Source organism: Sycon ciliatum, chromosome 13 (assembly GCF_964019385.1).
Source record: "Sycon ciliatum chromosome 13, ocSycCili1.1, whole genome shotgun sequence".
In the NCBI taxonomy this organism is placed as follows: domain Eukaryota; kingdom Metazoa; phylum Porifera; class Calcarea; order Leucosolenida; family Sycettidae; genus Sycon; species Sycon ciliatum.
Window position 1 is genome coordinate 14,013,077 of NC_088655.1, and position 14,484 is coordinate 14,027,560.

The following is a 14,484-nucleotide window of genomic DNA, read 5'->3' on the forward strand; positions in this document are numbered from 1 at the left end:
TTGGAGAGAAGTGAGTTGACGACTGTTCCGCTACTTCTGTTACCGTTGAGTTGGCAGGATGGAAAGCGTGTCGATTTTCGGTCGAAAAATCTCAGCCGGAGAGGCGGAAAAGTCATTCCACTGAGAGTGCGATTGAGTCGAGTTCAAGTGACTTGACGGCTGTTCGTGTTTGTAGCAACACGGGTCGGGACGAGGCACGGGTGGGATAAAGAGAGAAGCTGAAACGGTCGTTCAGAAGGTTTGCATACGAATTTCGTGTGACTCTAATGATGGATTAAGTTTGGGTAGTTGCGTTGACGAGTTTGATCTCGGTGGTCTTGCCCTTCCTCTACCTCTACGGGCCATAACGATAATACATGTACTAGGTATTTTGCTGATGTTGGACCTGATTGACTCGGAGGCAGTGTAAGGTCGTGCGAAGTAGCAAATGACAGCACCATGTAAGGTGACGGAAGGATGGTTGTTGGCCTTGTTGAACGCGGACCGAGGAACACGAGTGGCGGGCTGGTCAGTTGTCTTGCAGCTCCTAACATCCGATTCCCAACTCTAAACTAACGTTACTTACGCAAACCTCACTGCGTGTGTTCATTGATGTATCGAGGCGTTCGCGACCGACCATCGCATGAGCAACATCGTAGGCGCAATCGCCGAAGTGCGAGGCACACGACAAATTCCTGGATCTCCGTGACCTTAGAAGAAGATCAGTTTAGTGACGACAAAAGTGGCTGTGGCACACGCGAGGCAGTAGGCAGGCATTTGAGTTCCCACTGTTCTTCGCAACCCACCATGTAAACAGTGCCCTGACATACAGCTAGCATGACACAAGTCAATCATTGGATGAAACAGTAACAGTAATGAGGGACTGTTACATCCCGGATAGATGTCGTACAAAGTAGTGGTGCATGTGGGAACGTAACTCGTTTACCACCGCAGTGTGGACCACCAAGTAAGAAGTACATAATCTACACGAAGTTGTGATGTAGATATAGTACTCTAATCTCTATCTTCATTCGCATGATTCAGGCAACGCGGAAACAACAGTCCCTGGCAAAAAAATTGGACCCATGAAGTAAATCACTTTCAAATTATGGGAACGATTTCCGCATGTTTGCTTGTTTGAGTTGGGATTTTACTCACTGTATCTACTCAATCTCCGTTCAATCATTCAGTGCTCATTATTCTAATCTCTCCTTCCTCGAATGGTTGGTAAGGGTAGTACTGGCGTGGTGATGCCGCCGCTGAATTTCGTGACCGTGTGCTACGTGTTGGAAACGGAGAGTTTGTGACAAGCGAACAGCTTTCCGCTTACAAGTTAGTTCAAGCGACCGCTAAGTGGCTAGCGGCTGTGGACACTAGTCTTGTCAGGAGCACCCAACATCTTCCGGATTAGTATCAGCGCTGTTATGGTCATAGCCTAACTCTTTCTATCCAGAGTTGTGGAATTCTACTCCGTCCACAGCCCACACGACGTGTAATGGTTACTAGCAGTTTTGAATGCAGCAGCTTTGGTCTGACATGCGAGCAACTGTATCAGCAAGAATAGCTGCTATAAACTGAACGGAAAGTCTGCAAGAACAATTTCATCGGACTGAACTCTGCTTGGTGACACCTGCCTCATAGCCAGCAATTTTGGAAGGACAATTTCAGCTTATGGCGGCACCCAGTGATTGTAGCTGCTGTTTGGACCTGGAATGGCTGCTGTATGCACATGGAATGGCTGCTGTTTGCGGGCCACGGAATGGCTGCTGTTTGCGGGCCACGGAATGGCTGCTGTTTGCGGGTCATGGAATGGCTGCTGTTAAGCCACAGAATGGCTGCTGTTTGGGAGTCGCGGAATGGCTGCTGTTTGGACACGGAATGGCTACACGGTTTCAGTACGCTTAGCACGGTACTGGCTGCAAGCATGTACGAGTGGCTCTGCAAGAAACCAGATGGAGTTCACGGGGCACTTTGCTAGTGGCCGAAAGGAGGTAAGTAATTATGAAGTGCTAGTACTGTCATGGACATGGAAATCCGGTCGCACGTCTAGTGGCTCCAGGGCGCTGGTCATGCAGCCGTGAGTACGCATACCGTGCACACATTCATTCATGCGCCGCAGCGCGCTGGTCGCATCGGATCAACATGTGCACTGCATGCAACGTTCTGTGCGCGCTGAGGGCGCCGGCCCTGGTCATTCGACTGGATTTCCATGTCCACGACATTAACTACATGGGTCGCACCTGCTGCCTTATTCTCAACCTTTAGGACTTGGAGGCGTATGATTTTTGGCAACGCCAGGATGCAGTGGCCTTTTTTCTTTGCTTATGACTCGTTACGAGTATATCTGCTTGTTTGTTTGCACCAGAGAGTCGTAGCACCATACAGGGAGACAACATGGGGAAACTGTAACATGAAATAAAGTGGGATTCACTCCCGGTCGTCTTGCTCCAGTGTTCCTTAGAGCAGTGCTAATTTATACATTCTCACGTCATAGCATTGCTGGTCTGGGCCACGGTGTTTGTGGTCAGCACGTCATGCAGCTTTCGAGAGTTGCATAGACGATGGGCCACGTAGAAAAACTCACAATCCGGTGACGGAGCGCCCATTGTTCCATGCACAAGCATGCGTGTGACCTCCCTAGATGCTGGGTAGCAAGGGACCAATGATTACATGTATGAAAGGCACCTAGCAGAGCCAGGCTGAGTTTCAAGATGCCTAAACCGATTGAGACCAAATGTCGTTAAGAGTACAATCATGTAGTGATATTTGAATCACGCTGTGTCAGACGTTCCTGTGTGGTAGTATTGGCGTGGTAGCGGTCCCTGCCACTGTTGTTGCCGCCACCATTTTCATCGTGGTATTTACTTGTATGCCCGAGTGCTGCCAAATGCGTATGGCATTGCACAGTGCCAGGCACAGCAGCCTATACTGGGTGTGCTTGCTAATGTGCTTGTGCACGTCTATGATGTGACTAAGTGACGCAGCCCCCCCCCCCTCCCCCCCCCCATACTCTGATAACACAACCACCCTACTCTGACACACCCCCCCCCCCCCATACTGGTGACTTGTCACTTCAGTGCCATCGTTTCAGCGTGATACATTTCAGCGCCAGCACTTCAGCGCATTATTTCATAGCGCCAGCTTCTTCAGCGCCGTGACGATCAGCGCGGTAAAGTACACCGCCAGCAAATCAGCGCGAAAAAGTTGGACGCGTTAATTTACAGCGCGAAGAAGTACAGCGCGATACAGTAGAGCGCGATACAGTAGAGCGCGAAGTCAATACTTGTACAGTCAATACTTGTCCAGTCAATACTTGTACAGTTGTACAGTCAATACTTGTACAGTAATAGTCATTACAGGCGATGTTCATACATACATTGTACATTGTACATTGTACATTGTACATTAGGGAGGTTTCGCTCTACGTAATTACGTATGAAAATCCGTATGTCGTGCGCGCCGGGGAGCGAGGGCAACTTTCATACGTAAATCTCTCTACGGATTTCCGTAGGAAAGCTCTTTCCTACGTTGGGTCCTCCGTAGAACTTTTTGAAATATTTTTTTTCGCATTTTCCGCATTTGTCCATGGCAACATTCAAGCCGCGCGAAACACAAGCTACACATACCGTACACCACGTGCAAAATAAAATGGAAAACGCGGTTTCGGTTCATGGTGCATGCGGTGGGCGCATGCAGCCAACGCGTCTCCAAAGCAACAACGCATGTTGAGCAGTCGTGGAGAAATCACGTAGAGCGAAACCCAACAGCTCTGATTTTTACGTATGAAAATTCCGTGCAGTTCATACGTTATTTTCATACGTAATTCCGTAGAGCGAAACCTCCCTATTGTGAAGAAGAGGTTGGTGCGACTTCGGCGATACTTCGGGAGTTGTGTGTTGCTCCCTACGTGGGAGCTTGCGCTATTCCTGCCGACTTGAATTCTCACTTCACTGAGTCACGACTGCCATCCAGAGCACACGAGAAGTCCATCGAACCGTCGACTCGGCAAACCTGCAAGAAAGCACCACTCCCTGCTCAATACACAATATTCCGGGGAATTCACCCCTCATCAGTTGAGCTTGAGTAGACTGAGGAAGATTGTGCCCAAAGAGCACCACTTAGATAGTGCTCTCCAGGCACAAACAGCACCAGGGATACAAACTTACAGAGTCTCTCCGTTTGCAGCGCGACAAAGACCTCGTGAACACCAGATAGCAGCGGGAGTCAGTGTCGCTCATGGAGGTGCTGAACAAGCGCTGAGGACCGTTGGCCATTCACAACGTTGTTGCCTCCAAACCATCTAATTCGCAATCCCGCGCCGGGGATCGCGCCGGGGACAACAATGTACTTCTCGTGTGCTCTGGATGGCAATCCTGAGTCAGTGAAGTGAGAATCCAAGTCGGCAGGAATAGCGCAAGCTCCTACGTAGGGAGCAACACACAATACATTGTGCATGTATAATAAAATGGCGCTGAGAAACATGGCGCTTAGATCTGTGGCACTTAGATCTGTGGCGCTTAGATCTGTGGCGCTTAGATCTGTCGCGCTGAGAAAAGGTCGCGCTGACGTATTTGGCACTGATTTATGTGGCGCTGAGATAATCGGCGCTTATATGCTGGCACTGAAGTACATGTACCCGGTGCTGAAATATGTGGTGCTGTAAAATTCGGCGCTTAGGTTCACGACACTGAAACGGTCACGCTCACCTGGTTTGCGTTGAACTCGAGGGCGCAGAAATGGCGGGGAATCACTCTGATAGCACACCACCCTACTTTGATGCCCCCCCCCTATACTCTGATAGCGCACCACCCTACTCTGATGCCCCCCCCTCCACATACTCTGATGCCCCCCACACATACTCTGATAGCGTACCACCCTACTCTGACGCCCCCCCCCATACTCTGATAGCGCACCACCCTACTCTGACATACTGACCAACCACCACAATCACAATCCCTTGACAAGACATGTAGAATCCCTGGATTTCTCTCAAAATCCCTGGATGGCACAAAAACAAGTGAAAAAGAGTTTTCCCGCCAAAAAACGTTCGACTCTGCAGCTCTGCGCACAGCACAGTTCGACCCTGTAGTGCAGTTTGATCAGTCGGCGCCCGCTTGTCACTTTGTCAGTGCAGATCTTGCAGGCTAGGCATGGTAAGGTCTTGAAAGTGCTGTGCACAGTTCGAAGTGCGAATGAGCACCGTACATACCTTTAAAAAAAGTTCAAAAAACCGGGACATTCGGGGCGAATCCATGGAGTTTTCAGGAAAATCCTGTATCCGACAAACTGTGGTTTTTCCAGGAGTTTGCTTGAAATCCCCGGGACCCCGGGAGGAGTGTTGATTTTCCGGGATTTTCCCGGGAAAAACGGGAGGGTTGGCCAGTATGCTCTGATGCCACCTCCCCCATACTCTGATAGCACACCGCCCTACTCTGATGCCCCCCACCTCCCCCCACACATACTCTGATAGCGCACCACCCTACTCTGACGCTCCCCCACCCCCCATACTCTGATGAGCGCACCACCCTATTCTGATGCCCCCCCCCAATACTCTGATAGCACACCGCCCTACTCTGATGCCCCCCAACTGTACTCTGATAGCGCACCACCCTACTCTGATGCCCCCCCCCATACTCTGATAGCGCACCACCCTATTCTGATGCCCCCCCCCCATACTCTGATAGCACAACGCCCTACTCTGACGCCCCCCCCCCCCAACCCTACTCTGATAGCGCACCACCCTACTCTGATGCCCCCCCCCCCCCCCCCGTACTCTGATAGCGCACCGCCCTACTGTGATGCCCCCCATACTCTCATAGCACACCGCCCTACTCTGATAGCGCCCCACCCTACTCTGATGCCCCCCCCCCATACTCTAATAGCACACCGCCCTACTCTGATGCCCCCCCCATACTCTGATAGCACACCGCCCTACTCTGATGCCCCCCCCCATACTCTAATAGCACACCGCCCTACTCTGATGCCCCCCCCCCATACTCTGATAGCGCATCACCCTACTCTGATGCCCCCCCCCCATACTCTAATAGCACACCGCCCTACTCTGATGCCCCCCCCCCATACTCTAATAGCACACCGCCCTACTCTGATGCCCCCCCCCCCATACTCTGATAGCACACCACCCTAATCTGATGCCCCCCCCCCAATACTCTGATAGCGCATCACCCTACTCTGATGCCCCCCCCCCCCCCATACTCTAATAGCACACCGCCCTACTCTGATGCCCCCCCCCCATACTCTGATAGCGCACCACCCTACTCTGATGCCCTCCCCTACTCTGATAGCGCACCACCCTACTCTGATGCCCCCCCCCCATACTCTGATAGCGCACCACCCTACTCTGATGCCCCCCCCCCATACTCTGATAGCACACCACCCTAATCTGATGCCCCCCCCCCAATACTCTGATAGCGCACCACCCTACTCTGATGCCCCCCCCCCCCCATACTCTGATAGCGCATCACCCTACTCTGATGCCCCCCCCCCCCTACTCTAATAGCACACCGCCCTACTCTGATGCCCCCCCCCCATACTCTGATAGCGCACCACCCTACTCTGATGCCCCCCCCTACTCTGATAGCGCACCACCCTACTCTGATGCCCCCCCCCCCTACTCTGATAGCGCACCACCCTACTCTGATGCCCCCCCCATACTCTAATAGCGCACCACCCTGCTCTGATGCCCCCCCCCCATACTCTGATAGCGCACCACCCTATTCTGATGTCCCCCCTACTATGATGCCCCCCCCCCCACCCCCACTCTGATGGCGCACCACCCTAATCATTTTTCAATCGTGTTTTCAGTTCACACAGGAAAAAACACGGCCGCAAATTGATTCTTCAAGGTGCTCTGTTCGCCCAGGCGTTACACTGCTTTCTGACAGGGCAATAGTACAACATAGTAGAAAATGGGAGAACTGTTTGCTCTCCCTCCCCCACTCACTCACATGTTTTCCTGACTAGAACCTTGGACAGTGTGTCGACTGTAGCGATGTGCCGACTGTTGCTTTGCACCGACTATGGCAATGCGGCGACTGTGGCTGTGTGTCAGGGTTTGTGTTGACTGAGGTGACGCATCAACTGTTGTGGTGTATTGTCTGTTCATGGTGCCGTGGTGGTGTGTCAACCGGGGCCTTGTGATGACTATGACCGTGTGTCAACTATACTCTATATGGGTTTGTTGTTGACTATGACAGTGTATCAACTGCAGCAGTATGCCGGATTTTGGTTTGTGACAACTGTGGTGATATGCCCACTGTCGCTGTGCACCGCCTATTCCGTGTGGCAACTGTAGCTCTGTGTTGACTGTAGCTCTGTGTCGAGGTCGCTTTGTGTTTACTGTAATAGTGGAGCAACTGTGGCCGTGTGCCGACTGTGGGCGGGGGTCGACTGTGGCTTTGTGCTGACTTTAAATTGGTGGTGAGTATTGACTGTGGCTGTGTGGTCACTGTGGTGCCGCGGTATGTCGACTGTGGCGGAGTGGTGACTGCAGCTGTGCACCGGGGCTCTGTGTTGCTTGGGGTAGTGGGCCGGCTGTGGCCATGTGTTGACGGTTGCTGTGTGCTTACCTTGGTGGTGTAGTAACTGTCGTGGGGTTACACCTGTGGCGGTGTGTTGACTTTATTGTTCTGTTGACTGTAGGCATGTATCAACTATGGTGTTGTGTCAACTATGGCGGTGTGACCACTGTAGGGTTGTGTCGACTATTGGGATGTGTTGACTGTGGCGGTGTGCGTAAATGAGTACTGACATTGGTAGTTTGAGGGACTGTGACGATGTGGTGACTGTGGCGGTGTGCGTAAATGAGTACTGACATTGGTAGTTTGAGGGACTGTGACGATGTGTTGACTGTGGCGGTGCTGTGACTTAGTGTCTGCTCCAGAGCCGGGTCAGCCAGGTCAGCGACCCGGTTGGGGGGTACTTGGACCCGTTTGGAAAAAGAACACCGGGTCACCAGTGACCCGGTTGTGAATACTACATACATCAGAGAGCGCTAAAATATTTAAAACTCCTTGATCATATAGGCTGATGTACATGCAGTAGCCGCACTTGAACAGACCCGGCTCTGACCCGGCTCTGACCCGGCTCTGACCCCGGGTTGCAATGGTTGTGCCAGGTTCATGTGTACCCGGTTGGTTTGAAATCCTAGAGCAGACACGGGTGCCAGAGGAGTTTTGGTGACGGTGGGTGTATGGTGACTGTGGCGGTGTGGTGCCTGTAGCGGTGTGTTGACTGTGGTAGTTTGGTTAATGTGGAGCTGTGTTGACTGTTGCTGTGTAACTAAAGAATATACAATAGGTCTTCCTTTCCTATCTGTTCTCGCTTGAGTCTGTCTGACAACGGCAAGCATTGTGTTGCTTGGCTTTGTACTATGCACTGCACACCAGTCATGTGTACTATGGAGTACTGCACACCATTCATGTGTACTATGGAGTACTGCACACCATTCATGTGTACTATGGAGTACTGCACACCATTCATGTGTACTATGGAGTACTACACGTACTGGTGTATTGCAGGCTATGATGTACTGTAAGCCATAACATTTTGAAAGTGCTATGTGTACAGGGGCGGATCCACGGGGGTCTGCAGAACCCCCTAACTTTCGCAAATCTAGGACCCCCTGTAAGTGTAGAAATCTCCGGATTCACCCCTGGTGTACTGGACTGTATTTTGACTTGAGAATGATCTCTCTTTGTTTGTTTGTATTTCCTGCAGGATTCATCTGGATGAGGTAATGAGGTAATGAGGTAGGCTCCAACATCATGTGAGAGCAGAACATCATGAACACGTGTAAGTGCAAAAGTGCCTGTAATGTTACACAACATTGCCTGTAATGTTCCACAACATTGCCTGTAATGTTCCACAACATTGCCTGTAATGTTCCACAACATTGCCTGTAATGTTCCACAACATTGCCTGTAATGTTCCACAACATTGCCTGTAATGTTCCACAACATTGCCTGTAATGTTCCACAACATTGCCTGTAATGTTCCACAACATTGCCTGTAATGTTCCACAACATTGCCTGTAATGTTCCACAACATTGCCTGTAATGTTACACAACAGTGCCAACAAAAGGCCAGTGTACAGTAGGTATCGGTTATAGCGTGGGTGTTTGAAAAACAACTTGACATATCATATGCATGTGCGCAGAGGCAGGAAGAATCATCGTACATGCAACGTAGTGCTGCTGTGCACGCGGCTGGTTATAGTCCCATAGGCTTACCATGCGGCTATGCAACGTGAGTTACATAACCAAAACAGTTGAAACTGCAGCACTAGCCACTACAACACGAGTCAGATCTGAACAGATGTTATTACTACAGGCGATACACTTTGCACTAATCTGGCATGTTTCGCTACACAAAGTCCATTCTTAGGACCGATATATTCCACTATGCGATAAAATTGTTTGTAAGAATAAAATTAATGTCCACTTGAAACCCATGTTATGATTATGAAAACATGAGAGTTCATTCTTGTAGGCAGTATTTTCTTTTACACGACCACGCTATAACCGATACGCACTGTATCTCGTATGTTCTTGGTGACCCACATTCCCTGCGGCAAGCTTATAATCCCGAAAACAAACAAAGTGTATTGTTGGTTGTTTCACAACTTGTTTGGCATTATTTTGTTCATTCAGAGTTTCACGGGCTTCTGGGCGGATGTCGGGTATGTGTGTGTGTGTGGGGGGGGGGGGGGGTTGTTATGCTCCCTGTATCAGTGTTGTGCGCCTGGTGCATGGGCCAGGCGTGCACTACAAGGCGACAGTCACTATCCAGCATACTGAGCCATTTTAGATACATGCTATCAGTACTATCAAGAGTACATAACCCCCAAGAGTGTGCAACTTCAGCTATGGGGTCTGCGACGGCAGAACTTCACGTCACGTGATGAACCCGTACACATTATTTGCACTCTGTGCATGATTGATACAGGGGTGTACGCAACCGAGCTTGGAGTACAACTCTCTTGTGGTCACTTTGCACTGTTTGCCAGTGTAACCTTTTGAACCATGTCACGTGATGTGAAGTTCTGCCGTTGCAGCACTGCATAGAGGTTATGCAGGCAGTTGCACACTTTTGGGGTTATGTACTCTTGGTGCTATACAATCATGTACTCAACACGCATACGTACATGGAATCATAACACAAGCCTCTTTTCAAGGGCAAAAAGAACGAGTCAAAAATCCCTGATCCCCTTTTGACATACAAAAATCATTGTAAAAAATACAAACAACACACAGTAATCATGATTATCATACCTCGCACATCCACACTGCAACGTGACATGTTCTCTGGGTCCAATTTCTTTCAAACAACAGACTCAGTGATGTTGCCCCCCCCCCCCCCACACACACACATCTATGATCATGTACGGATATTGTTGGTATGCATAGTGCCTCACTCATTGACAGCGCCATTGCTCTGTGAACCCGTCCGAACCTTTGGAGAAAGCAAGTGCCCCCCCCCAACCTTCCCTAGTAGATTCTTGTTCTGAATTCAACTTTTAATATCTTGTAGCATGCAACAGGGATGTATAGGTGCAGTGTCTGTACATGAGATGCTTCCTCCATGACTTCTTCATGAGCATGTTGTTTGTTTCTGCAGGTGGAAGGACAGCAGCCAACAGCAAGCCAGCAAGAAGAAAGGCCGGCGAAGAAATTTCATGTGAAGATTATTCTGCAGAATTAGCCATCCCAAACCCCGACCACCATCCCCTACCAGAAAAATTACTTTTATAGCCTATCCTGCCTCTGAACTTCACACCTGAAATGATTGGTCAACTGCCTCGGCCAATCAGAGTTGATTAAGTCATAGCACTTGCAAAGTTCTCACCTCCGACTCTGATTCTACCCGATGACAGTTGATCAATCATAATTATACCTACCATGCTTAGTATGGATGTGAGTGTGAGAGTGTCTGCTGGGGAGTGTAGCTAGTCAGCCATGCATGAGATGATGACACACATCCATCACCAGAGACACACACACAGAACACAAGGGACTGAAAACAAACACACAAAAAGAACACAATCATGATGGTATAAACAAAGCAAGAACATAATTATTATTATGCAGCTGCACACGCTTGGCCATGCAGAGGGAAAGAGAGGAGAGAGGGGGGGGGGGGGGGAACACACCAGCGTGATACCATAGGTGCAATAACTGCACTGTTGGTGTGTAAGTTGGCTAGAGAAGTGATGGCAAGGGCGCCACAGTATGCCACTCACTGAATATTCCTGACAGTATGCCACTCACTGAATATTCCTGATAGGTTGGCAGCACTGCACTCACTGCACTTACAGTATAGCAAGTACCACATGTACCGTATTGGTGTATTACGGCATATGGCCGGTCAGTACATACATTGTTACGTGCAGCAGCAGCAGCAGCAGCAGCAGCAGCAGCAGCAGCAGCAGCTGTACCAACACTACTACAAGTACAACATGTAACCATTGCTGCAGAAAACGCTACGTAGCCACTTTAAACACTATAATGTAACGCAGTACATGGAGTACATGGAGTAAACAGATAGCCGCAGCAGCGGGCACAATTGCACGATTTGCAGCCGGGCAAGATTGCAGACCCCTGCAGCAGGGTACGATTTCAGGCAGCTGCACAGTTGACCTGTGTTATCATGTGTGCTGCTGCTGCTGCTTCTGCTGCACACACAGTCATCAGACAACGGAACACACGCCAACACACCCGCTTTGGGAATGCTCTTTACCGAAAGCGATGCTAGCTGTTAGGTGAGACAGTAATCCTGAGGTGAGACAGTAATCCTGAGGTGAGACAAGTCATTCTGATGATGGAGCTGACAAGTTAACTTGGGTAAGCTAGGTGGTTTCGGATAGCTAAGATCACCAAAGTCTCTCCAATCCTGGGAAAGCTGAATGCACTGAGGCTGTGAGATGTAGTTTGCAGGTAGATTAGCAGTTGCCATAGATGCCCAAGTCCATGACGAGGCTGCGTGTCTGTGCTCTGTGTGAACAAGACCTCTTTTCAGGACTGCACAAAAACACTGTCGGTGAACTTGTCCAATCTGCACACACACACACACACACACACACATATACGTTCATGCACACACACACACATGCACACACACCATTTGACCCTTTGACACCCATCGCCAGAGGCGATGATAGCGATGCTACAGCAGAAGCCATAGCAACTTGTGCTGGGATTGCATCATTTAACAGTTTGCAAGGCTGAAGAATTGGCCGCCACTATTCGGCCTGGTCTACACCACACAGCTTACCTAGCTCCTTTCGATTTTTCATAGTCAACTGTACTCAGAACGAGGGGGTTGCTGGGTGGAAATACGAAATGATTCGGGTCAAGCTTCAAGCAAGCATCAAGTCAATGGTGCTTCTCACGGGAATCATTTAATGAATCTGATACAGCAACCTTAGATCATTCTCCTTTATTCTTGAATTATTATGCTGCTCCCAAATATTACGCTGGAGGTTTTGACATCTGGACTGCTTCTTTTTTTTCCCGCAAATGGCAAAGAGAAGCAAGCAAGCGGTAACAAAAACCATGTGTAGTGGCACTTCACACCAGTAAACTGCGCTGCGTCACATGGGCGTTTGCATGCAATGTGCTGATGCTACATAAAGCACAGACAGTGCTCATGACAGGACTCTACCCCCCCCCTCCACTTGCGTTGCCGTTCGCTTGAAGGTAGAAACAATGTTTAAGCAATGTTTTGCGGAGCTGGTCCGGCGAAACCTAGCTGCTTTGCTTGTGAAATTTGCTGCAGCGCTCGGCGCCTGGATACACACCACACACATGCAGCCCCCCCCCCCTCCACACACACACACACATTTGAGAGGATCTCAAATATCTTGGAACCATGCACGTTCAAATTCGAAAATCAAAAATCCAGATTGAGTTTCTAGAGATGCTCCGTTCCAAGGCATTTTTAAAAATATACTAGAACTTTGAAATCACTTTTCGAATCTCTTTCGGAGCACTGAATACTCACTTGGTAGAATTTCCATTGGATCACAGATTGTAGCAGCTGGCAACACAGAAACACGTATATGGCTGCGAGGTTTCATACGGGCGGCACTTCTGGAGGTGAGGAGAGCGTTTCCCGAGGTATACCAGTAGATATTCTGAAAGGAAGTATAACCATGCAGAAGAAATAGCAAGAACACTGTATAAGAGGATAGGCTCGGATGGAGAGCCAATGAATAATTTATAGTAGAGAAAAGGGGCCAAGGAACTACAAGTTGTTGATTGTCAAATAACTGGTGCTGTTAGTGGACATTATAGCGTAACTTCAAGTTATAGTTCCTTGGTTCTTTTTCTTTACTATAACCACTGTATGAGAGCACTGTATTTTACGGGATTCAAGCTGCACCCCCCCCCCCCCTTACAGTAGTCGCGTGCTGAAGAACGTGGAGCCTGAAATTCTAAGAACGCCACAGCCTAAAGCTAAACACTGCGGTGTTGGTTTCCTGGCAGCTTGTGTGATACATATGATCCAGAACGGATTGTTTATAAGAACACATCCAGATTGCTGAAAAATAAGACCGTCCAGCTAACCCCTTGGAAACAAAGTTCTTGGGCGCGCGACTCCACTGTACGGGTGAAAGCAGCACCTCCCCACACCCTCTTTAAAAAGGGGTGCAAATCGCATCTCCCCCTCTTGGAAGCAACATTTCACTATTGTCATTATTTCACGGTGGTCAAAGAGGAATATGCACTCTAACTCCTTTGATCTAGATTGTTCCACAGACCGGATGGTATCTGCCTCCCCCCCCCCCCCCATTCCAACCTCAGTGCTGCAAACTGCACACCATAAAAGTAGAGCACTGCTCAATAAAATCCAGTCGCGTCACTCAAGTACACGCAGGGCATTGCGCAGCCCTAGACCTGTGAACACTGGGCTGCAAAATGGTGCAAGATGCAAACTTGACTGGCGCGATCGGATTTCATTGAGCAGCACCGTGCTGGAAGCGGGGACGCATAAGCTGCCCCCCCCCCCCACACACAATACAACTCGTACTGCATGCCGAGGTGAGTTCCACTTCAACTTGTAACAAGCACACGTCCACTGCCCCCCCCCCCCCTCCCCACAGACACACACACAATACCGCACACCTCGTACTACATGCAGAGGTGAACTCCACTCGGACTTGTAACAAGCACGCGTCCACTGCCCCCCCCCCCCCCCCAGGATTCAGCGCATGCAAATCAGTACACAATGACAGCATTGTAGCAGCAGCACGCCACCAATACAAGTCATTACAAACAGCACCAGCATCAGCAACACGCCATTGCATTCAGACACCGGTCTCTCCTTTCTCAGCCTCTCTATGTCTTCCACTCACTGACACATACACACACACACACGCATACCTTACTGCTAACGTTAGAGTTATGCTGCATAACAACAGCAGCATGTGGGTGTACATTCCAAGCGGCAGGGAGGCTCCGCACAACACCATGCCGCAAAAGCATAGTA

General features: G+C 49.7%; 1 long non-coding RNA gene across 1 annotated transcript; it reads left to right on the forward strand.

Annotated features, from left to right (window-relative positions):
- The first annotated feature begins 1,112 nt into the window (after window positions 1-1,112).
- On the forward strand, window positions 1,113-10,919 carry LOC135829973 (uncharacterized). The gene is made up of 3 exons (XR_010555959.1): window positions 1,113-1,970; window positions 8,716-8,790; window positions 10,615-10,919. It is a non-coding gene; the product is annotated as an uncharacterized LOC135829973 (long non-coding RNA).
- Window positions 10,920-14,484: the final 3,565 nt, after the last annotated feature.